We start from the raw sequence: 27,169 nt of genomic DNA on the forward strand, positions 1-27,169 counted from the left end.
GAATTTTCTTTTTTTTAATTTTTACATAAGCAATTTTTGATCAAGGAGGTGTACTCAGATGCTGCTCTATTAGTGATAAACATCAAGATACCTGAGCCTGTCCAGAGAAAAGAAAGTGTTTTTGCTTCTAAGACATGTCATCTACAAAAACCTTTTTTTTGAAGTAAGTAGAAGCAAACAAGTTGGAGGTTTCATTTGAACTGCCATTGAATTTTCCACTCCTTATTGAGTTCACATCGTTGCCTATCTGAGCAAAGACTGTCAATCAAAACTTCATGAAAGTTAAAGGAGGCAAAGCAGTCAATGATTCTAAGAAAGGACTACTCTCTTCGCTTAAGTATTATGACACAGTTTGTGGATCAAGTGGACTATCCAATCAGCAGATTATCTAATTTTCCTGAGTGGCAGAGAACTGAGTGCTTGCTGCATGAACCTTAGATCACTGGCAGAGCACAAAGGCAGAAATCTTTGCAGGAAAGGATAAAATCATTGGTACAGAGCATATCTCAGGAAGGTCCCAAAAGATAAGCTATATGAATTGAGGGGACAGTAAATCTCCCTTTCAGTGTTTGTCAAAAGGTTTTAAGTTGAGCCCCTATCTCTGTCTGAGAGGAGAGAAAATAACAGAAGTAGTATGGGATTCAGGATCTAAGAAGATGGTAAGAATTTCGTGAACTCATAACAGCTGATGACCCAGATTAAGCATTTTAAGGTCACTATTGTACTTAGAGGTTAACACCTTATAAAGTAAAAAAGAAACAAGGCATGAAAAGTCATTCAGAGCTACAAGTTCTGGAGTCTTATTTTTCCATCTCTCTCAATGGGTATATTGTGTGCTTACTTTATTATTTTATTTACTTTTAATTTTTTTTATTTTTTTTTACTTTAGTGGTTGTTTGGTTTTTTTTACTAGAAGCAAGCACTAACTCAATGAGGTTTATGCTTCTGGGTAGGAGATCTCCTGAAGAGCAAGTAAAATTTTAATGCTGCAATCCTAGGTAACTTCCTGACTTATCTTTAGAGTTGATAATTATTTTCCCAATCATGTGGTAATACTGCTGTCTTCAACTGTTTCCTTGTAGATTAATAGGGAATAATTGTTGTTTTCCTTAATTTTTATCTTTTCTTCTGTGCTGCAGTAGCATAAGAAGCATAACTAGAGTTTTCAAATATGGCCTTAAACAGTAATTCTAAGATGTTGTGTGTGTGAGCACAAGAAATACTTAATGCATCACTAATGAGAAGTGTTAAGAACTTACATGAAGGAGGAAATTTAAAAAGTGCTATCATTTTTTTATTTATTTAACTTAGTAGCAAAATACATTTTGGCTATTGATATATTAGTTCACTCCAATAAATATGGAGTATGCCCTATGTCCAGTAAGAACTTCACATAGAAAAGCCTCCTCTAAAATGAAATGTTATGGAATGGATGAAAATTAAGCTTCATTTTCCTAAGCCTTTGCTTAACTTTATGTCCCAGAATTAAGTACTTTAAAATAAGATATGCTTAAACACCTGATTTGAAATTAGGTGCTGTGTACCAAGGCCTGATACCTTGATACAGACAGAAGCAGAACAATGTAGACAAGTAAGGATGACAGTGCTGGTTTGGGTTTTTTGAGGGGAAAGGTGTTGTTGCTTTCTTTTTTTTTTTTTTAGAAGACTGATGCAAAAAAGCTTTTAGTTGACCAAACATTCTGTACAGTCATAGTCACTTAAAATTGGGCAGTGAATAGAAAATAGTTATATAATAGGGTGTTATCCTTCAGGAACAAACTGCTCCAACATGGGTCCCTCATGGGGTCACAAGTCCTGCCAGCAAACCTATTTCTGCATGGACTTGTCTCTCCAGGGTCCACAGGTCCTGCCAGGAGCCTACTCCAGTGTGGGCTTCTCACAGGGCCACAGCCTCCTTTAGGCATCCACCGGCTTTAGCGCAGGGTCCTCCATGGGCTGCAGGTGGATGTCTGCTCCACCATGGACCTCCATGGGCTGCAGGGAGACACCCTGCCTCACCATGGTCTGCACTTCAAGCTGCAGGATAATCTCTGATCTGGCACCTGGAGCACCTACTCTCTCTCATTTTTCACTGACTTTGGTGTCTCCAGAGTTATTTCTCACTTATTCTCATGCCTCTCTTCTCTGGCTTCAATTGTTTCTGCAGAGTAACTTTTCGTCCATCTTAAATACATTATCCCAGAGGTGCTATCACTGTTGCTGACAATAAAAAATAAATCGATAATTTATTTATAGTGTTTTGGAAGAATACTTCCATTGGGAGAGTGTTTTTGAATAATCACTTGAATTTCAGAGTAATTCTTATATGTGTATATAAAAGTACCTTTAGAGTATTTGTAGGATGACTATTCTTCTTCCTTCTTCATAATTTAATACAAAATAAATGTATAAAATATACATACATTAATATAAAGATAACTGTGTACTTTAAACTTGAATTGTAATTCTCAAAGTCATTTTTTTCTGGACTGCAAAAATCTTCCCCAGACTACACCTCTCACACATTTTACTTAGTTTGCAGCCAGTTAATTTTCATCCATGGTAGATGTAATCTGCTTGGTTGAAACCATCTGCCATTTGAGTAAAGATTATTTTATATTTATTTGTATTTCTCTTTCAGTTAGATACAGTGTTCTCTACTTCCTTGGTTTGGGGAAGTAGTTCATTTTAGAGGTTGAGTATTTAGGTTGTAGTCACTGAAGCCCTGAACTTTGAAACAGTTATTTTATTTTAGGGTTTTTTTGTCCTGGGCCAAATGGCATCATGTTTATCCTCAATTTGTACGTTATTGCAATAAGTAATGTTTTAAGAAGGGTCACCTTTTTATCTGCTTTAATCTCTGGAGTGCTACATAATGGCAGACTTTTTGTATGGTTGAGCATATTGTCTGTTCTAACTTCTGTATTTGTGTCTGAAGAGGCTTCTCTTGCACTGTGCTTTCATGTTCAAATAGCGTCCTAGTACTCTCTATTTGCTATGTGTCAGTGAGCTATAAATCAGGCTTCAGATCACACAGTTTTGCAAGTTGTAAATCTTCTAGTAAAGATCAGTCAGAAATTAATTTAGAATTCTGAAACTGTCTGCAGTGGTATGCTAGGAAAATAAGAATGGTTTGTGTTAAAGAATGAGCTAATTTGTAATATACCAAAAAAAAAAAAAAAAAGAAAGAGGGAAAGAAAGAAGGAAAGAGAAAGAAAGAGAAGGAAAGAAGGAAGGAAAGAGAAGGAAAGAAGGAAAGAAAGAAAGAAAGAAAGAAAAATTTTTTAATTATTTTTTTACTGTTATTGCCAGGATAACCAAGATCATAGCAGCCTGACCTTTTCTATAGCTTTTGTCTCTTCCCACCTGAGACAGCTCAATGAGCTCTGACATTTACCAAGCTGCAAAAAGCCCTTAGGAAGTTTGCTGTCTGTCTTTTGGGTGAAGTCACCAAGGCATCCCTCTGTTGTACTAGGTTGTGCCCAGCAAACCACACAACAGACAAATATCAAGAGGCTTGAGAATAGCAAAGAAACTGTTGGAGGGACTGTGTTATGATGCAAAACTCAAGTCACGCTGAATTTTATGTGTGAAGCACAGAAAACCTACAACCTTAGATAATAAATTTGTGCATATAAATTCAAGATAAGGTGATTGTGTTCACTTTACTACTTCTGACAACTCTGAGATAATTACACTAGTATCATTATTACATATAATTTCTTGAGGTCCTGCTTCTGAAGTGATAAGAACAATTAAGTAAAGAGGTTATGAATGTAATGAAATAACCACCTTTCATTTGCTCTTGTGCCCATTTATTTTAATAACAATTTTTCCATCTCCTGTCCCCTATCCTCAGGGGTGTAATTATAGCAACACTATTCCTCCAGTGTTTATACCCCTATTTATACTCTTATCAAACTGCCCACTTTTTAGTTCTACTTCCCATTTTTTAGTTCTCTATACGGAGAGACTGCAACGAAGCTATAAATAGCACTTTATACCAAGTGATGTCCTTTTCTTACATTTTCATTAGAAGAAGTTACTCAACAGCTCTTATTTTTTTGGTCAGGTGTTTTCTTTCTATAATAAAGTTCACTAGTGCTGAGATCATCAAGAATTTTTTCAGTGAGGGGAAAATTCTGACCTATGACTTTAGTTCTACTTTATTTACATAATCATTGAAAAATTCTAGAAGTTTTTGCCCATCTCCTCTGAGCATTCTTCTGGTTTAGGGGTTTACTGCTCAGTCACAAGTTTGTAATTTCTTTTGAGTCTGATTCTGATTTTCCTATAGCTCCATGGCTTTGCATACTAGCATTTCTCACCTCTTTATTATTAATGGGTTTCTTTGTTTGCTTGTTGATTTCTAAACACATAATTTGACAATATTTTTTTTTAGTAATACATTCCTTTTGATCTAACTGTGTAGGTTGAAAACTTATTTCATTCTCCTGAAAGCTGCCATGGAAAAATTTGTTATCCTAAGTAAAAGACAACATTCCTAGTCTTTTTTATTATTATTTATTTAATATTGATTAAAAGAATAGTATGTTTTATTCACTAATAAAAATACTTATTTGAAACAAAAAATTATTAGACTTTCAGTTGCTTAGGTAAAATTTTGCAGGGGTGATTTCAATTTGTTTGTAATTAGTATGATTTTTAGGTTTTATTCTATACATGTTTATAACTCCTATTGCTATTTTCATTGTTCTCATTGTACAAGCCAAAGTTTATACTGCTATAGAGCAGACTTAGCTCTAAATTAGCTGTCTTGAATACTGATAACAGTGTAACTATGGCAAGATGAGGTTCCTGATAGGATAGGGGGATCAGCATTTGTGGAGCCTAAAAAGGTTTTGTAGCTTTCACTGAACTTTCTGCTGATCACAGCAAGTTTCATTACCCTGTTACCTCTGTGAAAATAAAGAATGTCTTTAGACAACTGCAAATTACCCTTGCTGGAATGCAATAGAGATCTGATATATTTATTAGGTGTCTGTGATATGAGCAAAATATTTGTTTAAACTTTAATATATACTTTAAGTATATACTTTAAATATATATTTCCAACCGATTATACCAATTTCCTTATAGTGATGGCTTCTATTGGGATAATGTAGAAAGGATAACCAAAGATTATTATACTGTTGGTCAGTGCCAGCACTAATGGCCGATTTGACAGCTAATGAACCAATATGATGTTGAAAGTCCATAATGTTCCAGTGAGCCAGTCATTAAATGCAGTAATGATAGTTTTTTAAAGGGATTATTACTGTTCTAAACTATATTTAGTGATTTGTAGCAGACATTTCCTTCTTGATATTTGCATTATAGAATAAAATCATAGAATCATTTAGGTTGGAAAAGACCTTTTAAGATCATAGAGCCAAAACATTAACTTGGTATTACCAAGTCTACCACTAAGCCATCTCCCTATGCACCACATTTTGTGTCTTTTGAACACACCCAGGCATGGTGACTAAACCACTTCCCTGGGCAGTCTGTTCCAGTGCTTGGAAATACTTTCAGTGAAGAAATTCCCTAATATCCAATATAAACATCCCCTGACACAGCTTCAGACCATCTTCTCTTGTCCCATCGCTTGTTACTTGGGAGAAGTGACCAATCCCCGCCTCACTACGACCTCATTTCAGGTAGTTATAGCGAGTGGTAAGGTCCCCTCTGAGCCTCTTTTTCTCCAGGCTAAACAACCCCCAGCTGCCACAGCCTCTCCTCATCAGACTTGTTCTTCAGACCCTTCAGCAGCTTAGTTGACCTCCTCTGAACATGGTCCACCATCTCAATGTCTTTCATGTAGTGAGGGACCCAAAACTGGACACAGTACTCAAGGTGCAGTCCCACCACTGCCAAGTACAGGGGGCCAATCACTGCCCAGGTCCTGCTGACCACACTATTTCTGATACAGGCCAGGATTCCATTGGCCTTCTTGGTCACCTGGGCACACTGCTGGCTCATGTTCAGTCAGCTGTCAAACAGACCCCCCAGGTCCTTTTACTCCAGGCAGCTTTCCAGCCATTCTTCCCCAAGCACTGCATGGGCAATGGTTCTTTCCTAAGTCCAAGACCCAGAACTTTTCCTTGTTGAACCTCATGCCATTGGTCTCAGTCCATCAATCCAGCCTGTCCAGATCCCTTTGTAGAGCCTTCCTACCCTCCAGCAGATCAACAACCCTGCCCAACTTGGTGTCACCAGCAAACTTCCTGAGGAAACTTTCCCTTGTCCAGATTATGGATAAAGATACTAAACAGAAACAGCCCCAATACTGGGCCCTGGGGCACACCATTTGTGACCAGCTGCCAATTGGATTAACTCCATCCATCACCACTCTCTGGGCTTGGCCATTTAGCCAGTTTTTTACCCAGGAAACAGTACACCCATCCAGGCTGTGAGCAGATGGTTTATCCAGGAGAATGCTGTGAGAAAGAATGTCAAAAGCTTTGCTAAGTTCCAGGTAGACAACATCCACAACTTTTTCCTCATTCACTAAGCAGGTCACCCTGTCATAGAAGGAGATAAGCTTAGCCAAGCAATTATGACGTAACTAATTTGGAAATTCTGTAATTCCTGTGTGTTTAGCAAGCAGATTTCTACCACTTATAAAGCCATGCATACTGGGGTAGACTAGGTTAGTAGTTGTTATCAACTGAGCAAACAGAATACTTACCATACTTGTCCCACTGATATACTGACCTTTATTTTTATTTCTTTATATTGATGGCCACAGAGTGTTATGATCCATTTTTGCACTGCTTAATGTCAGTTTAAAAGAAGTTGTGAATTATATTTGAGAATATAAAAAGGGGAGTCTAACAGCAGAGGTTTGATAATCCTGCAGACTCAACTGCTACTTTCACCTTCATGCTGACCTCAAGTAACAATTTATTACATTCTTGGAGGATTAGGCTGAAAGCACAAAAAGCTTAAAATCAATCCATGGCTAAAAAGAAATTCAGACTAACTCTTTATCTCCCTACAAAGCTATATTCATTCACTGTCTCCAATCCTGTTTTCACTTGTTTTATCAGGAAAAGAACTTCAGGGAAGTAATTCCTTGTAGCTGAAATACCAATCTACAGATTAATTAACCCTCTTTTCCTTCAGTAGACTCATTCACTTACTAATACTTAAAGTTGAGTAACAGTTGTTATCCTTCAGTCAAATGGAAAGTTTTATCTTTATGTTTTAGAAGACTGACAATCTCTTGATCTTATCTTCAGTACAAAAAGGTGTCATCCTAAAACACGTCTGTAACATTAAGCCAGATAATTTAACACTGACCAGAATTGTGTGTTCATTAGAGATGAGGATAGGCTACATCAGTCAAAGTTAATCTGAACTTGGACAAGAGTTTTGTCATAATTCAGCTCACCTAGTGTAAAATGTTCTCTATCTACCTCAGGCTCATGATCATGGTCAGCCTTGAGATGGCTTACTTGATTCTTCACAACTTGCTTGACATAATAAAATTCTGTAGCAAGGCAAAAGGCTCAATAGTTTTGTCTTTCCTTGGGCAGGTCTCTTGATTTCAGTATTGTGATTTCTACATCTTTAAATCAGTCTCAATTTAATAACAAAAATATATTTTATTTCCATTTATCCTTCTATAGGTTTTTCAAAATTCTTGTCTCCTACATGTGTTACATATTTATTTGACTACTATTTGTTGCAGCAACAAAGCATGCTACCATAATTAGCTAATGCACATTCTTACAATTGGAGAAACTGGGGCAGAGAAATCTAGGGCCTAGATTGTCAAAAGTATTTAGTGTCCTTGTTCTCATTGGTTCAATACCCAGAAGTGACTGTAAAGGAGTGGCATATATAATTATTTATAAAAGTCTGGGCCAAGTAATTCAAACAAGAGAACGCAGGAAGTGTAACCACATCTTAAGTCTAGGCTTTTAGCCTTGAGGACCAGGCATTTCTTTTACCAATAGATTCATTTACTTACTTATACTTAAAGCTGTCACAGTTGTTATCCTTTAGTCAAATGGAAAATTTTTATCTTTGTGTTTTAGAAAACTGGGGATTTTTTTTTTTTATAAAACATCTTGTATTTTAAAATATTTCAAAAGGCTTCGTTCAACTTAGAACTAGGAATCATCTTGAGATATAAAATAAAAGCCTGAATGACTACAGATTTAATGGCTGACTAAAATGGTTCCATCATTCCATTATGATGAAGCATCCATTTTAAATGCTGAGGAAACTCAATGTTAGTAGAGTTCTTGAAAGGTTACTGCATAAAGGCTTTCCAATGAATTTTTTCACCTCAAGGTTAAGTGTGCGTAATTTGTCAAGTTTATATTTTGTCATTCCTGATTTTATTTAAAAGATAGGGTTAACTGCCCTTTATGCGCTTGTGTCTTGAGATACAGAACCCTAAACATAATTCCAAAATGTTCTTCATTTAACCACCACACATTAAAAAATGTGTGTCTCATCTCTTAAATAAAATATTCATAACAATATAAATCATATTATTCATAACAATATAAATCAAATTATAGAAGCATACATAAAACAAATGTTAAGAAGGATAGCCTTTGGGTTTTGAAGTATCACGGGAAGCAGAGAAATGAGAAGTCAAGATTTTAAACTGTAGAGGAAGCAAGAGGGAAGTAGATATCTATTAATTCAAGTAATAATGCAAATTTAACCTGTTGTGAAACTGGTTTAGGTCAGTTTAGGGAGAATCTAAATGACAGGAGGGTATATATAATATGAAAATGTGTTGTGTGTGTGTGATTGAGAGAGAAAGGGGGAGAGAGAGAGTTTTGTTTGGCAAAAGAGTTGAGAATAACGTAATACTTCCATTTCTGCCACTTTGTAATTTTTTGTGTTTCAAAATTGGTCACTAGAGAAGAGTTTTAATCATTCCACCATTGGAAGAGTGTTGATTGTGTCTGTGAAGTTTAGGGGGGTTGATTCTCTTTGGATTTGTACATTTTTAAGCATAGTTACCCAAAGGCTTCCCTTATCTAAGCTAAGACTGTGTGACTTTGTTGAAAAATTTATCCAACTGATGAGATAAACATTTAGATTTAAGGGTCCTAGCAGATTTTTTCCCAGTTTCTCACACAGTACTAGTGAATGGAATATAAAGTTGTTACATGTCTTGCAGCCTTTCAGCCTCATAAGCACCATAAGTTTACTCAGTCAATAAATAGGTGGGTTAAATATAGCATAGGGGACAGGCATCTTTACCTCATTAATATAAAATAACCATGTTTTTAATATCGGTATGGTGAAAAATTAATTCTATGTACCCATTTTTTGTAACTGAAAATGAGATCCAGTTTAGATGTCTGTACTAACATTCACCTAGAGACCACAGACCTTTTGTCTGCGGCTGGCCAAGTTTCTATATAGGTTATGTTCTCCTATGGTTATCAACGTTTATGAAACCTGAGCTCTGAGGTAGTGTATCCAACTGAGGTCTTATTCCTGGGAAAAGTACACTTTACTTAGGATCCACAGTAAATAAAATCTTTAAGCTTTGAAACTGTCACAAAACAGTATTTTCTGCACTACAAACTGGATTAATTAGTGGCCAGTTTAGTTTCCAAGTCAAGTTGTGTGTTTCCTGTATCTCTGCCAATTAGACAGAAAAATATTAGAAGGATGAGATATGAAGGCAGTTTAATTTTACGTTGTACCATCAAAAGGCTTGTAGTTTCCTAATAACACCACAAGGAGCTCAGTAAGAGTTACTCATGAGCATATATTGTCCATGAAATATTGACTATATAAAATACAGAAACCAGCCACATTCTTTCAACACATGGCATTTGAAATGTCACTGTATGTATTTATTTCAATATGAAAGTTTGTATCATCCAAGTCAGAGACTAAAATTTGTGGTTTACCTAAATCTAGCATCATGTGTGACCAGTCTCATTATTTTAAAGATGAAGGACGGCTTTTCTTTCTGTCATTTCTCTGGAGCTAGATTTACCTACACATATGGAGGTAGACTAATGTTGCTACAGTACTGCTACTGACTGCAGTTCCCCATGAGATCTAGGCAACTAGGAAAAACAGCAGATGTTACCTCTCTACTAACAGGTCATTTACTTAGGATAAGTGGGAGGGGAGTCAGGAAAAAAGTGGACTATAAAAAGTCAGATCCATGAGAACTCTCTAAGCTTTTTTGGCTTGGAAATCATATGAGTGTAACTAAGAACAATATTTGTTTGGTGGAATGCAGGTTTATAGTTATATAGATATATACAACTATTTTCTCCTGAAAGCTACTGCATACTAAAGAATTGTTTGTGCTAAGTGTGTATCTTTAAATCCATCTTGTGAGAAGTGCTAAGCTTTCAGCAAGTCTATAAGACCGCAGTAAACACACTACTTTTGTCAGTAGCTTTGAAGGGATTGGAAACAGTATAATTAACCTCTTGAAAATAGACCATTTTAGCCTAGGTGGGTGTTAAGGGAAAGAGATTGGATTACATCAATGTAGAAGAATATTTGCAGTTATCTGACATTATTATTATTCTTTTTTCTAGAAACAGTTGAAGAAATTATTATTTTAGTGGCTTATTGTTGCAGTTGCAATACAGGCCTCCATATATTGTAATAGTAGAGACATAAAGTTTTCTCAGTCAATGAAACAGCATTTTTCATATTCTTTTGGGAAAAAAGTACACTTCAGGAAATATCTCTGACAGTGTTGAAGTACCTGTGTTTTCAAGAGAGCCTGCTGTATACTTTTTAAATGAGTAGGAATAAAACTCAGTGCCCAGCAGAGCCTTCTTGAATTCTAATATAGCTTCAGTAAATGCTTTCTGGTGGAACGGAGAAAGCCTGTCTTAACTGCTACTGGCTCTACGTACCTTTGTGGCAGGTGGGAATGTTCTCTCTCTTGTTGAACACCAATGGTAGCTTAACTTGAAACAGAGAATGAACCCCATTTTTTTAAGCTATTTTCATTCTTTTTACTGAATGAGTAATTTCCTTTTATTTGTGTTTCCACTTTGCAACAAGATTTCCAGGTGGGCTGTTATGTTGGCATATGTGATAATATACCACTTCAGGTGAGACTATTTAAGGTTTTCTATCATCTTGAAGACAGAATGCAGGACAAGTTCACCAGTAAAATTCGGCAGCTTTGTGCTAGCATGTTGGCACAAAGCAGCCATGAACCTGACTTAACAGACTAGTTAAATTGGTTTTATGGCCTCTTTGTGCTGCGGGAATATTGCAAAACAGCTGGAGTGCATTGCTGATGTATCTGGTCCTAAATTGCTTGCATGGTATGTACAACTGTCTCATGGAGATCCCTCTCAAAACTGCATTCATCTAGTGACACCGTACCAGCAAAGTTTTGTTTTTAATGAAGGCACATTGTATGTTCCTCATTAGGTAGCTTTCATGTTAGTTGACCTGATGTACTTCAAAAGCATCATTAATCTCATTTCAGTTAAAAGGACAACTGCCTAAGACATCAGATGCATCTGTACAAGTGCAGTACTGATCACACATGTACTTTCAAAGTGAAGTTCCTACATGCTGGTTAACATCATGAAACCATTCTATAGCACACATTTAATGCCTTTTGAATTAAGTGAAGCAGAAAGCTATACCCTGGTAGTAGCCTTACTGCATCCCAACAGTTAGGTAAGGGACTGGTCCATGCTACTGTACACCCACGAGCAATCCTAATTTTCCTGAAATTAATCAATTTCTTGCCGTAATTTCTGGATGCTTGAGGTAGGGTTCTAGGCCTTTATGGAACCCAAGTTGAATTCCTTCCCTTATCACAACCAGTCTATAATCGATTTTCCTGAAGTCTTCTCTTTTGCAACTGATCTTTTTTAACAGTTGTATTGTAACAACATATTCTATCTTCAACTGCTCACTACAAGGATTGGTTGTATGTTCTATGGATCTAGAATTCTCAGAGTCTGCACACACACACTCTCTCCCCTCCTGACAAAGAACTGTGAGTTGAGGCTTCAGACTACTGGGTGATTTTCTATATAATGAGTCAACAGATAACACTGCCTTTAACACAGCAATGTAAATGTAAAGCCAGTGTAGGGACTATGTTCACGTAGGTAACTCTCAAGCAACTTCATACTTAGTGACTGTCAGGACAAACCTTTTTTGTGTCATATTTCCCAAACACTTACTACTGAGGGTCATGCACTCAAGGCACACATTTGTGACTGATGAGCTATTTACCTCCTGCTTCCTAATGCAGTGCTTCCACTTAGTTTTGACTTTCATCTAGTGTTTGAGGGGAGGTTGAGCCAGAGATGAGCTGTCCTGCTGTAGGGAAAAGATGAGTTTTCCCAACTCAACATTAGAAGAAGAAGCAATGCTGAAGATTAATTGAATCAATTAGAGAAAAATACAATATGCTGACTTAAGTGCATAAACAACTGGTTTACTATTGTTGCCCTATGTACTTATATTTTAATTACTCTCAGCTCAAGTCAGCGTAAATCTTCAAGCACTGCACATTATGAAATGCTAATTAGTAAATGGGTGTTGCACTGAACATTGGCTTCATTTACAAACTAATTGAAGATTTTATTCCTGTAAATTTTATTGCAGCAATCCAATCTTGAGTTGAGGACAATGTAAATTTCATTAACAAGTTCCAAATCCTCCACCCCAAAAGTCACATTGTTTAGGCCAGATGGAGATGGTATTAAGAAAATAAATTATTTGTACAAACAGCTGTTATACTATCGAATTATAGAATCATTTAATGGTTTGAGTTGGAATGGGACCTTCAAGATCATCTAGTCCACTCCCCTGCCACAGGCAGGGACACTTTCAACTAGGCCAGGTTGCTCAGAGCCCCATCTAACCTGACCTGAAACACCTCCAGGGATGGGGCATCCACAGCTTCCCTGGGCAATGTGTTACAATGACCCATCACCCTCAGAGAAAAGAATTTTTTCCTAATATCTAGTCTAAACTTACTCTCTTTCAATTTAAACCCATTCTGCCTTGTCCTGTCACTACATGCCCTTGTAAATAATCTTGCCCTTGGTGAGGCCAACTAATACCCATACCTATACTCACTAATGTTTATATTATTGGTAGTAACGTGTAAGGTTTTTTTAATTAATAAAATGAAATCTAGGAACTGGTCATTCAGAAGATTCCGCTATTGTAACAATACCAACTGTCAGCATGAACTAACTCACAGTGTGTGGCTGAAAGACCTATGCAGAAACAAAAGAGCTGCATCTCTGCTCACAGATCCAACATACCTCTTGAGTATCTGGAGAACTATTGCCTACACAGTTACACAACATGGAAAGTCTCTGGCATGTCTTAAGCCTGAGCTAGCTCACGTTTTCCCAGACAATTTAGGAACATGATTTAGTAGGAAGGGAGTCATAGATGGTTCCCAAAACGCTTGAGTGATGTGAAGATACAGTTTTTTGGGTGAAAATAAATAAGTCAATTTCTAATGTTTTCAGAGACTCTGTAACTGTAGCAAGACCTTCCATGTTGAACACCAGTATGTTCATTACATGTCATTAAGTAGTGGATTCTTACAACTGAGAGGTGTCACACAGATTTATGAATTTATAGGGCCAAGTGATATTATATCTATGAAGCACAGTCCATTTTGCTCACAAAATTAATACTTAAATCTGGTTTTGGTGCTACTGTGAGTTCATATTCTGTCAACTTAGGAGATAAAATTTATGCTGAAAAACTTCTCTTCTATTCTGAAACTTTAAACATAAACCCAAATCTGAATAATTTACCATTGCAGAAGGAAAAAAAATATTTTTAATCTGGAGTGACTTTTTGACCAAATTGTGGTTTTTAGCTTATCCTGTATGTAGTTTACAGAAATTCACAGATGGCTGTTCATTACATGGCTAAGTACTGATTTATAGTAGCATATTTTTAAAGATAGACCAAGGAGCAGGAGCAATTGTGGATAATTCATGAGAAGCAAAACACATAGCAAATCAGGAACCACAGTTAAGGTTTTCTGGGGACCAAAATACCAATTTTAGAAAGTTACCTTTCTCAGCTTGAAAACCTGAGCTAGTATCAAAAACCAAAGAGATCTGTCAGTAGAGAGAGATGTTGAGGAAAAATAGCCTCAGTTGCTATGCTATGAGCATATTTACTCCCATTAACATCACTTATTTTTATATTAAGCAGGAACTTTTTAAATGGCATTCACTAGCTTTTGTGTGTTTTTCAATTAAACAAATTGGTTGACTGTTTAACACCTATCTGAGACACATACATAATTTATGGTGAGTTTTCAAAGTGCTTGTGTTTATTTTCGTGTCACAGAAGCACTCTCAAGACTGTTGTTTAAAAAGATGACTTCCAGGCAAATACTGTCATTCTAACCATCCCTAAGTTTTGCAGGATCTTCATTTCTGAATCAGCATGCAAGTGAAATACTACAAAGCACTGGCAGTAAGGAAGCGCAAACTTGATTATTTCTCATTTTTTAAAACCCTATGATGTCATTTGTTTTTCTAAACCTATACTTAGGAGCTTAGCACTGAGCTCTTACTTTAAATGGAAAATAATTAATTTTAATGCCTGTTTCAATTAATTAGAAATTAATATAATTATTACATAATTATACTTTATACTTATATACTATATTATATCATTATATAATTAAATCATTATCTTTATATGATCTGAATGCTTTTGCATTCACCAACTGTGCATGTAACTATTTTCTCAAAATTACAAATTAATTTTAAATGTATTCTTCACAGAAGATATCAGCATTATTGCTCTTTCATATGTAATATGTTAACACTCCACTCTAAAAAGACAGACACACTTATTATATATCATACAATAATGTCCTTATTAATTTATTTAATTATTTTAATATCTAATATATATTTATTCAGATGAGCACAGGTGAACATAGACAAAATGTCTAGCAGGAGAAACTTGATTGCATTACATATCTGCTTGAAAAATTAAGTACAGTATAAAAGTTAGTACATTTTCTGCTGATCCCAGTCAAGTTTCTGTGGAATAGTTAAAGTCCAAAAGAGTTCACCTTGTAAAGGTTAAGGAGCTGAAGGAAGAAATCTACTATATTATTAGCTACCTAATTCTGTCTAGGAAATGTGCGGCCATTGGCAAAATTTTGCAGTTCACTTATGTAAACTAACATACACATTCAAGAAAACAAGTCTCAGTGTGATAGTAAAACTGAACTTTCCATTTGTTTGGATGGATTGTTGGTTTTTTTCTTGTTAAAGCATGAGTCTGAACCTCCACTCACCTGGAGTTTGTTAGTATTTAGAACTGAAGTTTGCTTCAAGCCTGAAAATAATTATGTTGGCCAAATCGTTGCTGTGGATCTATTAAAATTTCTGTAATACCTTAACCAAAATAATTTTTCTTGTGTGTGTACAACCTCTTTGCTATCAGATTGTTTCTAAAATACAAGGGAGGAAGATAGTCTTCATTGTAATAATAAAGGCTGCAAAAAGATTAGACATGGATTAGTTATATAGAAATCCCTTTTCAAAAAATATTTATGTGAATAACATGTTAATACTTTTACTAGTTAATAATAATAGGTTTTGAGTCTCCAAAGATGCCCATGGTTATTTTGAACTCATAGAAAACAAACATTCAATTATAAAACAGATCAAAACAAAAATAAGATAGACCATTATCTGTATAAGGTCCAGATTGTTTTGTATTCACGACTGTGCACGTAACTATATTTTCTCAAAAAGCCAAATTATTTTTAGATGCATTCTTCTCAGAAGGTAATGTTATTATTGCTCTTTCATATCCAATATGTTAACACTCCACTCTAAAAAGTACATGGAGTTAAATTTTAAACAACCAACTGTTGTACATATATGTTGTGTCTAAGAGTGGTGTAATATTTGATTTATTTTTCCATTGAAAAATCATCTTATAGATGCCTATTACACAGAAATAAGTCAATGATGTTTACAGGAGAAATGTTAAATCCATTACACATGACAAAAGACGATGTGAATGGTCCTTCAAAATCCTATTTGCTGATCCAAACATGATGTCATTTAATTTTCCATAAGAGTATAAGAAACCAGATGAAAAATAGTGGTTAGAAAAATTGAGTGGGCCATTTTGCCTGTTTCCTCACCTAATTCCACAGTCCATTTTCAGAATAATTTTGACTCGCAGATGGAAGGCAGTGCTGATTTCCCTTTAGTCAGTTTTCTCTAAGTAGACCTGTACCAGACTTCAGCTTTCAGGAGCTGGCATAAAAATGAGCTGAACCACCCCACCAAATACAAGAAGTTGTTTCACTTCTTGGGTCCCCTATAATGGACCTTGTTTCTGGGAAAAAACTTCTTGTCATTTACTTGTCAGGAATCTGTACCAACAAACTGTTCACATGCAGTCCATACAGTGCATGTAGATACAGGAGACTTCCAGTATTACCGTGAGGCACACCACATAAGCATAAATTTCTCTAGCTGAAAATATTTAATAAGGGGAAAAAGACTAAGCAAATACATACATAAACAGATTTCTTTCCAAAAGCCTAGTCAAGAATGCTGGCTATTAACAGAATATTAGTAGTAGCATTTCCATTCCAAATAATGAGTGATTAGCCAACCACATTAAACAATAATGAGAGCCAGTAATCATTTTTTTATCAGCAAAATTAGCCTGGACTCATTTTAAAACAACATTTAATACAAGCAGCTTAATGAATATGTAAAAGGTAAAAGTTATGCACAGAACCAAATTTTCTCTGCAAACCAAAGATAATTACTGTATCTTGACTGTTATACATGAATTTCCATTGAACAGTTCTTTCCCCACTTCTCATTCTTCTGCATGCATAAATTATGGCAGTTTTCTGTTGGTGTCTCCAAAGGACTCAGTTTTATATGCAGAATGAAATAAATTACTGATCAATTTTGATAACGCTCAAGATCTTTGATCTGCATTTTTGATACAAGATCTTTGAGAATCCTATCTAAAGAATAATAATAAATCAGATAATGAAAAACATTTTTACAAGAGTATGAGGACAAAGTAGGTATCTTCTTTCTCTTCATAGGAATAAATAATATGTGGTGGAGTAGGCTGGATTTATATAGACACTACAGGCATCCTGGACTTAGAGTGCATAGAAGTAACCTATAACCATGGTTTTTACCATTGAGATAACTCTGTGTCTTGAAACTGGCAATGAAGTGTGATGGAAACTGATTATAGTAGCATTGTAGTGTTCCGTTCTTCCAGCAGAATCGTTTGGGGGACAGCTCACTCCTTAGAAATGCCAGCACAGTTTGGAGTGTGAGAGAGTGAAAATATTTACATTCTGCTTGGAGGTTAATCTACAAATTTTCATCTCAGAGGATACTAAAGTCTTGGTAAAGTGTACTCAGATTGTAGGGCACCACTTGAACCTTCAGTGATAGGAAATGTGGCATTCTGTGTCAAAACTGTACCCAGAAGTTGTCAGAAGGAATTGCACCTGTAGCTAAAACACTTTTGAAGAGCATAATTCCCTGAACCAGTTAGGATAGCCAGCACTGGCACTTTGAAGAATTTGTGATTCTCCTTGATAGAAACCAGTGAACACAAGCATGTGTAGGGAAGTACGGGATGGCGTGAGGAAGGGCAAGGCAAAAATGGAACTGAGGAAGGGATGCAAAGAGTAACAGGAAGGGCTTCTACAGGTATGTTAATCAGAAAATGAAGGTCAAAGAAGATGTATCTTCCCCCTCCCTTCCACCCCTACCCCAATAAACAACTCTGGAAAACCAATAAAAATGATGAGGAGAAGGCTGAGGTACTCAACAACGTCTTTGCCTCAGTCTTCAGTGTCATCTTCTCTTCCCACACCTGTCTAGTAGATGGACAGCAGGACAGGAAATGGGGAAGCAGAGTGCTTACCTGTAACACTCTGGCCCCGGAGCTGCAAGCTCATGGGCTCAGTCAGGAGTTTTACTTTAAAATATATATATCGGGTTCTTCAATACCTCGACATAGTGTCAAGAGAATAAGCCACAGACTTGTTCCCAAGAAGTATTTTTATTGATAATATAGGGAAGAAAATAAGGGAACCTGGCCAAAGTTCAAAAAGGCACCACACAAGCTAGACGAAACATTCCACCACGATATCAACCCAGCACATGTTAATCCACAACACTTAAGTTAAAATCCAACCTCGCCAGCTCCAAGTCACCCAAAGCACCAAGAAGGGAGCAAAGAAAGAGAAGAGAGAAGGAGAAAGAGGGAGAGACAAATTATATAGCTACCACTGGAATCTTGTGGAAGCTCTCACACGTCCACATGGCAGGGCTGTGACATGTGGCAAACATATGCCCTTGGTTTTATCTGCTCTGGTCCCTATGGCAACTCCCCCCCAGGCAGTGCCTCTGGCCCACTGACCACTCTGAGGTTCTAGGCTGGGGTGGAGGCAGTGTCCTCACTGTCCCTGCCAATCTGAGCCTGGCTTAGGTGCTCCAGCAGGTGTGTTATAGTTTTCCCAGGCTGCTTGTGACTGACAGGTGTTCCGAGGCTTCCCCATGTGGGCTTCAGGGGCCTGTCATGAGGGCTACAATGCCACTTCACCTCCATGAGGTTCAACCCATCCCTTCTACCTGCATACACACACACACACACACACACGCACGCATGCACACACACACACACAGACGCAAGCACACACACACACACACACAAACTCCTGAGGTGGTTTCAACCCAACAATTATAGATCTGGTGTCTCAGGTTCATGACCACCTGAGGAACCTGAATGTACATAACTCTGTGGGACCTGATGTGATGCATCCCAGCATCCTGAGGGAATTTGCTGATGTAGTTGCCAAGCCACTCTCCATGATATTTGACAAGTCATGGCAGTCGGCGAAGTCCCAGATGACTGGAAAAAGGGAAACATTGTACCCATCTTTAAAAAGGATAGAAAGGGGGACCCTGTCAACATGCTAGATAATAGAATAGTACAGGTCTTACCAACCAAAAGCCAAAGTTGATTAAGTCAAACTGTGGCCAGTCAACATATATTAAAGTAGGCAATGGCTTTCAGCAGAAGTGTTTTTAATATTCTGCAATACACTCTCAGCAGATTCAGTACACCTAAGCCTCCATTCATTTCTACTCAATCATTTGACATGTTGTCTGAGGACTGATTTAAATCAAGTCTTTAGAGAAGGCTATTAATTGACTCACCTCTGCAATTCTCAGTGCTACCAAGATTTTCCCCAAAGATTACTACAGTTCATTTAATGAATACAGAACTTGACATTGTCAGAATATATTGTACAATCCCTTATTATACTAAATCTTCTAAATTACCTTTTCATTTTGATAAATAAGAAGCCGTGAATGACAAAATATTTTCAGTATATATAACCATTTTTATGGAGAAATCTGCAGCATATTACACAATATTAGGGACTTGAATTTCTTCTTCCAAATTCTGAATTTGCTTTGCTTTCAACAGCACTGACCCAGTTCATTAAAGTTACGTCAACAGTCAACCTGTGCTAAACAGAAAGTAGGTTTAGAGTTAGGATAACTTCTCTGTTGTCAATGATTATAAGACCTTCTTGTGACTTGAATATCATGTACTGATAGTCCTTTCCTCCAATCTGTTTTTTACTGTAGCACTAAATTCAAATTACTATAGGAATATTTCATAAATGTGCATTGTCTATTACTCAAATGTACTTTATTAATATTAATTCATAATTTTGGAGGGAAGTAGTTTGTATCTAAGCGTGGTCTTCCAGGCAAAAGCAGTGACACAGATCAGGATTACAAATTTTTTTTTTCATTATAGATGGTGTCATAATCAGGCTATGCTAATTTTTTTATAGAGTCCAATACAGAATTTGTACCTTTGTTAAATTTACTTTTGTGGACTTCCACTATTACAGTATGTCAGAAATTTGTGGAAGCAGAAAACAAGAAATAAATGTAACATTATTTACAGTTTGCACATTATGTAGTACATTTTTATCTTAACACATCCATGTAGATGCAAGCTGATGTGGACTCAAGCCATTGCTCTAGGAAAAGTCTTAACTTTGCCAAGTGATGAGTAAGATCTGTGTATTTAAAAAAAAAAATACTTGGATCTAGTTTTACATTCATGAAGTGTAAGTCATCACAGTAGGGTCAAAATAGGCAGTATACAACCAAGTTATTTCTTAATAAAGTTTGTGTATGCAGATTTGAAAGTCTTAAATTCTGTCTCTAAAACATTTCAGACTTTTACAATGCCAAGCATGCACTTTCATTCTGCAGGGAAATCCTTGTAGCACTAGAATTATGAATGAAAAATGCATTTTGCATATGTGATTTCTAATTTTTAACAGCTTTATAAATGTTCTTTATAAAATATGGCAACCTAAAAATGTCATTATTGAATTGCAAGTGGTGTTTCCATGAACCAATTTGTCCATCTGATTGAATTAAAATATTTGTTTTATTCAGGCTTGTATTGAAATGTCTTTGTCTTTAGTTATGCCTGGAAACCGTATTAAGGAATTTATTCAGCAAGCATTGGTCATTCAAATGAGATCACAGAACCTCAACAAAATAGGGATGTTTATTCATATTCCTGTCTGTAGATCAGATCTACAGTCAGAGTGTTCTGTGAAGAAGCAGTTACCATATCCATTTGGATGAATGCAACACAAAAGTAGCAGTTCAATCTATGCTGTTGCATTGTGCAGACTTATGATTGTAAAAAAAAAAACAAACAACCAACCAACCAAAAAACCAAAAAAGCCCACATAATTGCAAATGCTGGATACTGTGTTAAATAAATTTTAAACATTAAAAATGTCTAGCTGGCACCACTCCAAGGTACTGCTTGACAGGAATTGGTTAACAGCTGATGTGAATGGAGAATTGTCTCACAGATAAGTTGTAGCTGTATATGCTATGGTATGGTATGAAATATGGTGGTTTATGTGGTTGTTTCACAATGATCAAGCTGTTGAGTCATTGGTTCTGTTCTTGTTACTCAGCCTTGTAAATTCAACACAGTAAGAAAGTCAAATAGGAGTATTTTTCTTTTTCAGACACCATCACTCATAGAAAAATTATGTTGATCAAATTATACCATCACCAATACCTCAGAAACTCAGCCCTCTTCAGTTGCTGACTTCTGGGTGACTGATTATCTCTGTTTCTGGCTGTGGGCCCGCATAAGTGTTACTGTGCAGGATTTGATAAGCAGTGCTCTCTGTGGTATACTAAAAATGAGTGCTCCTCAGTCTACTGTTTCTGTGCTCGTGTTAGAAGAAAGTAGAAAGCAATGGAAGTTTACTGTAGTCATGCAATTAAGCAGAGGCAATCAAAGGCATGGTGGGAGTGGATCTGGTGAGCGGGGACATGCTGTTCTTCCACAGCTGCTCTTCACAAGGGCAAAGAAGGAAGCTGTGGGAACAAGTGTTGGGAGACAGCAGTTAATATCTGTTGTGCCTTTGCTGTTTACCCTGAAAAACTTCTTGAGTGAAGAGGTTTCTTCTGAAACATATTTTGAGGATTATCTTAATTATTCAGAAAGGAGATATTTGTTATTCTGTATGATGAGTCTTGAGCCTGCAAAATTTCCTTGTAATTGCACAGCTGGGAATCACTCTGTCTTCTGATAGAATGAGTGACAACTGAATTTAATATCAATCTGAAACATTCTACCAGACTTACACATAAAATGTGTGCCTGTAACATTAAATTTTTTTGTATATTAGTAACAATGTGATAAAATATAGGAAGTTTGTTCTAACACGATTTCTGCTGTTTAGTAATTTCTTTGTTATTTTTATAGTGCCTGAGGCTCCCACAATCTTAGAAGAGAATTGGAGCAGAAGTACAGCCTACAGGAATGTTAAACTTTGCTAAATTATATTCTTGCAGTAGATAAGGTTTCCACAAAAGTGTACCATTTGTTTGATTGAATACATTTTATGGGATTAGAATTTTTAATTAATATATTCTAATGTACAGACTTACTTCTCTCAGTTTTTTCTATTTCTTTGAGTTGTGAGTTTTCCTCAGTTACTTTTGATAGTTTTCTGATCTTTAATATCTTTGGAATTCTAATGTAGTAAATATTTTTTGTTGCTGGTTACCAAAATTGTATTTATCTTCTTCTCAGTTCTTATGTTTTATGTTCCATATTATTTTTTTTATTTGATACTTCGAGCATATGTAACATTAAATTTTCTATCCCCCACTTAAGAAAAACATTACTTGAATAGCACATACACAGCAAATAAGCAGATCTTGAGCACTGTTACTCCATCATCAAAAACCTTTGAACAGGAGGAGAGACAAAAATTATTGCTGTCAATCACTGAGAGTAATTCTACAATTTTTACTCACAACCCTGAGTATGTCCCAGGGTGTCATTTTTTTAACTGTTAAGTTTTTTGATTGTAATTTTGAATTAATATTTAAAATATTCTTTCACATTCCAAATATGGTGAATGAGTGTTAACCTACATCTGTAATATACATTTCCTGTAACTAAATTATTGGCTGCCTCTACAGAATGATTGATTCCCTTTAGAATTAGCTCTTACTGCTTTGATAATTGAAGCCTTGCATAACAGTCCCCTTGAGGGAAGGATCCCTACTGGTTTTCATAATGAATTTTACCTGAGTTTAGTCCAGAATGTAAGGCCAAAGATACAGTATATTGTTTCTTAAAATGCTCCATTTTCAGTTCTTAGGTTATCAGATCTACTTTGATGTGGTAAACAACTCAATGGCATATTAAGAGAGAAGTGTGTCCTTCTTTGGTTCTGCACATGGGTTCTGAATTCTGATGCCAATGCAATTAAAGAGTAAATTGTGAAAGTAAGTGAAAAGCACCGCTGATAAACCAGGGTAAATTGGATCAAACCCAAGCCCAATGTACCACTTTATGGCTTCAGTATCTTATAGATAATTTTTCTGTTTTTCTAGTCTGAGGCTCACAAAGACTGTATAGGAATCTTTACTCCCTGTGTGTCGTGGTTTCACCCCAGCCAGCAACCAAGCCCCACTCAGCCAGCAGCAGGATCAGGGAGAGAAGCAGAAGGGTAAAGCTTGAAAATGTGAAACCCTACCTTTTTCATTTCTCAATCTTGCTGTGAGACTAGGGCTTTCCTGGGCTTTCGTTACTTTTTGGGTTCAAAAGCATATTCTGTGGCAATTCATTGTGCAGTTCCAAAGGGATATTCCTTTTGCTGAAGTTTTCAGTGGTGTGATCACAATTAAACAACACAGTACTGTAAACAAGCTCTGATTCAAGTAAACTTAAGTTTTCTTAGTGAGTAGAGTGATGCAATTTGGTTTACCAGTGATGACGTATTTTAGTTTTGTACCAGAAGATCTTGGACCTTCCAGTCCTTTCCAGTCCTTTGAGTATACTTGTGTCATAGTGGGCACTTCTGCAAAATAGCCATCTATCATGAAATGTGAGAAATGGTTCAGAACTGTTACCTAGGTTTGTGTTTTGATTGACAAGATGATCTGAGTCCACACAAGTAACTTCAGCATAAAGCCTTAGAGGGAGGCCAAGAGAGTTAGGCTGACTGCCACTCACTTTTAGAAAGAACTAGGTACCTATATGTTATTGTAAATCACAAATATAAAAGGTAACATAGTTTTAGAATGAGCACAAAACTGTCACTAGTGTCACAGAATGCTGTGCATTTGAAGATATGTGCATTATACAGAGATTTGCCTTGTGAGCTCAAAATGAAACAAAATTATGTAGATTATGTTTACAGATTTGTACCTGACCAAATTTATTTTATTATTAAGATTAGTACATTTTCAAAGAATAATTTTCATATTTTTCTGTTAACTTTTCAGGTACAAAATGTTTTTATTTAAATGCCATAACTAAACAGTGTTTGCCCTAAGCCTAGTTATACTTTCTGTGGTACATGATCAGTGCTATGATTTTCCTGTTTGGTTTTAGGCATAAATATTTGAAGGTTGTTTAAAAAATGGAAGATTTCCCTAGACATATTTTTCCTCCGTAATGTGATTCACTGAATCCCGCTCTCTTTAGTAATCTTAAATCTTTCTTCCTTTCCTTTAATATTACATGATTGCTGTGAACTGTGACTGGGGTAAGCATTGTTCGTTTATATCTATTGCATTTCAAATTGAAAAAGTGAAGCTATGGAACTTACCCTTAAGTGGGGGAGTGGAGGGGAATCATGATGGTAGTGTCTCTAGAATCCTCAAACAATGAAGTGTTCATGGATGCTCTTTTCGGGATTTTTCAGGGCATGCCAGCAGGAATAGTTTTGGTATTAATTTTAGCTCAATGAATGGGCAACAATTTGCCAAAAATACGGATAGCTTTGGTATTAAAAGAAGAATATTTTCTTCATGTAGATGGGAATGGTACAGTTTCTATAAAATTATTTTTAATGATTCTAAGTGAAAAAGAAAGACCTGAGATACGAGGAGTCAGCTGTTATGAGGTTCTATTTTAAGTCTTTCTTGCCTTGATTTTTCTAATCTTTGTATTCTTGTTCATCACCTTCAATTTTCTGTACTTTCAAAGGCCTTTAATCCAAACCTTTTTTCATTTTTAGATGTTTAATTATTATTCCTTCCCCTTATTAAGTTTCATTTTCTCAAGACACACCTTATGAAAGAGAGCAATTAGTGAAATAGTTTTAGAAGTAAATGAAAGATCTTAGTTCTCTGCACATATCCTTTTCATCTTTTATCCTCTTCTTTTAACCTGTTCTGAAACAAAAAAGAATATCCTATGCTGCTTTTTGTAGATTGTCTTTCAACAGCTGTACTTAATTTTAAATAATGTTCTAAATCTTGTATGTGAAAGGCATAGACAGTGGTCTGTGCTAGTTATTTATATGCAGAGCTTGAAAGGCTGAACACAGGTAGCATTTGACTAGGGACAAGAATAACTACAGGTGATTTCACATATTTCTCTAAAATGAGTTTGAACTGTTTTTTTCGAAGAGTAAAGATATAAATCAGCTCTTTCTTTTCAGTGGGGCTGTAAATGCTGCTCATGTCAAGGTGATGCAGAACACTTGCAGAGTGACTTGGAGAATGTCTGTTTATGACACAGTTCTATGAAGGATATCTCTGGTGGGCATATATACTGTGTATAAAGTATATCAGTGGTGTGACCATGGTTTATGACTGACTGCCTACAGAGTTACACCGGTTAACTTGATCCATTGTTTCACTTAGTCCAGACAGTTTATAAAACTGGCTTCTAAACCAAGGAAAGTACATTCATCTAGGAGACATAGTTGTAGATGTGATTTAGTTTTTCGCTTGCTTGTTTTAATACATGAATTAGAAATACTTAGTGAGCATAAAAACATAGAAAGATGCAATGAGTCAAACCAGATAGCCAGATTTGCATTTTTTGTCTGACAAAAGTATCATTTGCCTAGACAAGACTGTAAAAATACAGCAAGTGTTTGAGAGCAACTTTCATCAGTCTGTGAGTTGAGGACTTGCTGAATTGTAAGAGGTATCTTTGTACCACTAACATTTAAATGGATCATTTCATCCATGATTTAGGCTATTTTTTTCAAAATTGTTCTTGCTTTTTTTCATGTGCATAGCCGTGATGTCATCATAGAGTGAATAAAGATGTGAATAAAAACGTAAAAGATAAGTCCTTTTCTTTCCAGTTTCTTGTCTGATTATTTCATTTGATAGTCATCAGTGTTGTCATATTACCAGAAACATCCATATTTGCATTTTCCATGCCATTTATGATAAGCTAGTATTCTATCTGTTTTAATTTCTTTTCCAGTTTGGAGAAATGCAGCTTAAGCAATACTCTGTACTCAGTTTTTTCCTTGTTCAGGGGTAGCTACATCCTCCCCGTCTTGCTCAGTGCCTTTTCTAATTCTTCTATAACATCTGTAAGCTTGTTCAACCACTAGGACTAGTTTTTAAAGTGTACCTGCATTTATAGACTAGCAGAATGATGCCTGCAGTTTTGCTCTCCACTTTTTCCTTAACCATTCCTAGCACTCAAAATTATTTACTGAACTTTTCATAGAAATATCTCTTAGAACAACATTATGTCTTTCCTAAGTGTTTTAAGTTCATTCAAAGCTCATTATTGTGCATTAGGATCTTATTTCCACAAATATTGCTTATATTTTTCAACATTTAATTTAACTTTATTTCTCAGCTACTCAGTCTCATCAGATTCCTGGATAATTTTTAATTTTTACTAACCCAAATAACTAAGCAGCTACACCAAAATTTCACGTTGCTCAGGGGAAAGGATGACTATAGCACAGTACCTCAGAAAAAAATTCTTAGCAAATTGGCTCCATTCTCAGTGGCTGTTTCCTCTCTAGGCTCAAGGTGTCTACAGAATCCTTTTGGCAATGCATTCATTTGGTCGAAGTTTCCAGTATTATGTGAAAGCTATTTCAGCAGTGCTTAAGGAAAAGTGCTATGAAAAGCCAATGGATTAGACTCCCACAAAAAATGTCACTAGTATACAACTTCTTCATTCATTTTACCACAGCTGAACACCAATTGTTCAATTTTTCACAGGCTTCTGTTGAAGGTGTAGTTGGATGTTGCATTTCACAAGGTTTCTCACCCACAGCCTCATTCCTCTTAATAAATGCTCATTTTTCTCTTATGAGCAACCAGAAGGATTATAACACTTCATACAGAAAGTAGTCATTTGGGTTAATTGAAAATTAGTGATAAGAATATGCTAGGACCTACTCTAATTATGCCCTAGCAACTTTTTAGATTTAAAGACGATGTTCATAAACAATAGTTTCCCTCTTCTTTAAAATGGCCAGTTATTTTCAAATCATGAAATAGAGTGTGTTTTCCCATTCTTTTTTTTTAAATAGTGGTATGTTTGAGAACAGTCCATTTGTAACAGAAGCTTAAAACTTGAGCTAGTTTAGTTCAAAATCTGTCACTTTTTCTAGGCCATAAACTTTATTTTCTCTCTCTCTCAAAAACACCTATTTCTTTCCATTTCTTCCATCTATGTGAATTTCAATCCTCCTTCCTTCCTTCTGCAATAATGATCACAGGAATCCAAACTGATATCAGCATGCTACCATGCTACCAAGGGTAATTTAGTGCCAATGTCATTAATTAGTGATCTGGTTGGATATGCTGATTTAGTG

General features: G+C 36.0%; 1 protein-coding gene and 2 long non-coding RNA genes across 5 annotated transcripts in view; 1 reads left to right on the top strand and 2 right to left on the bottom strand.

The window, feature by feature from the left end:
• The window catches only part of CNTNAP2 (contactin associated protein 2), a 1,030,565-nt gene that overhangs the window by 771,500 nt on the left and 231,896 nt on the right, over positions 1 to 27,169 (top strand). The gene's annotated exons all lie outside the window — the stretch shown is intronic.
• Positions 6,750 to 12,311, bottom strand: LOC116783891. The gene is made up of 3 exons (XR_004355883.1): positions 12,223 to 12,311; positions 9,346 to 9,474; positions 6,750 to 6,930 (listed from the first exon to the last, which is right to left on the bottom strand). It is a non-coding gene; the product is annotated as an uncharacterized LOC116783891 (long non-coding RNA).
• On the bottom strand, positions 16,147 to 18,443 carry LOC116783878. 2 transcript variants are annotated; one of them, XR_004355878.1, is made up of 3 exons: positions 18,285 to 18,443; positions 16,371 to 16,484; positions 16,147 to 16,236 (listed from the first exon to the last, which is right to left on the bottom strand). It is a non-coding gene; the product is annotated as an uncharacterized LOC116783878 (long non-coding RNA). The 2 variants fall into 2 exon arrangements; XR_004355877.1 differs by having other exon boundaries at positions 16,200 to 16,262.

This window comes from Chiroxiphia lanceolata, chromosome 1 (genome assembly GCF_009829145.1).
Source record: "Chiroxiphia lanceolata isolate bChiLan1 chromosome 1, bChiLan1.pri, whole genome shotgun sequence".
In the NCBI taxonomy this organism is placed as follows: domain Eukaryota; kingdom Metazoa; phylum Chordata; class Aves; order Passeriformes; family Pipridae; genus Chiroxiphia; species Chiroxiphia lanceolata.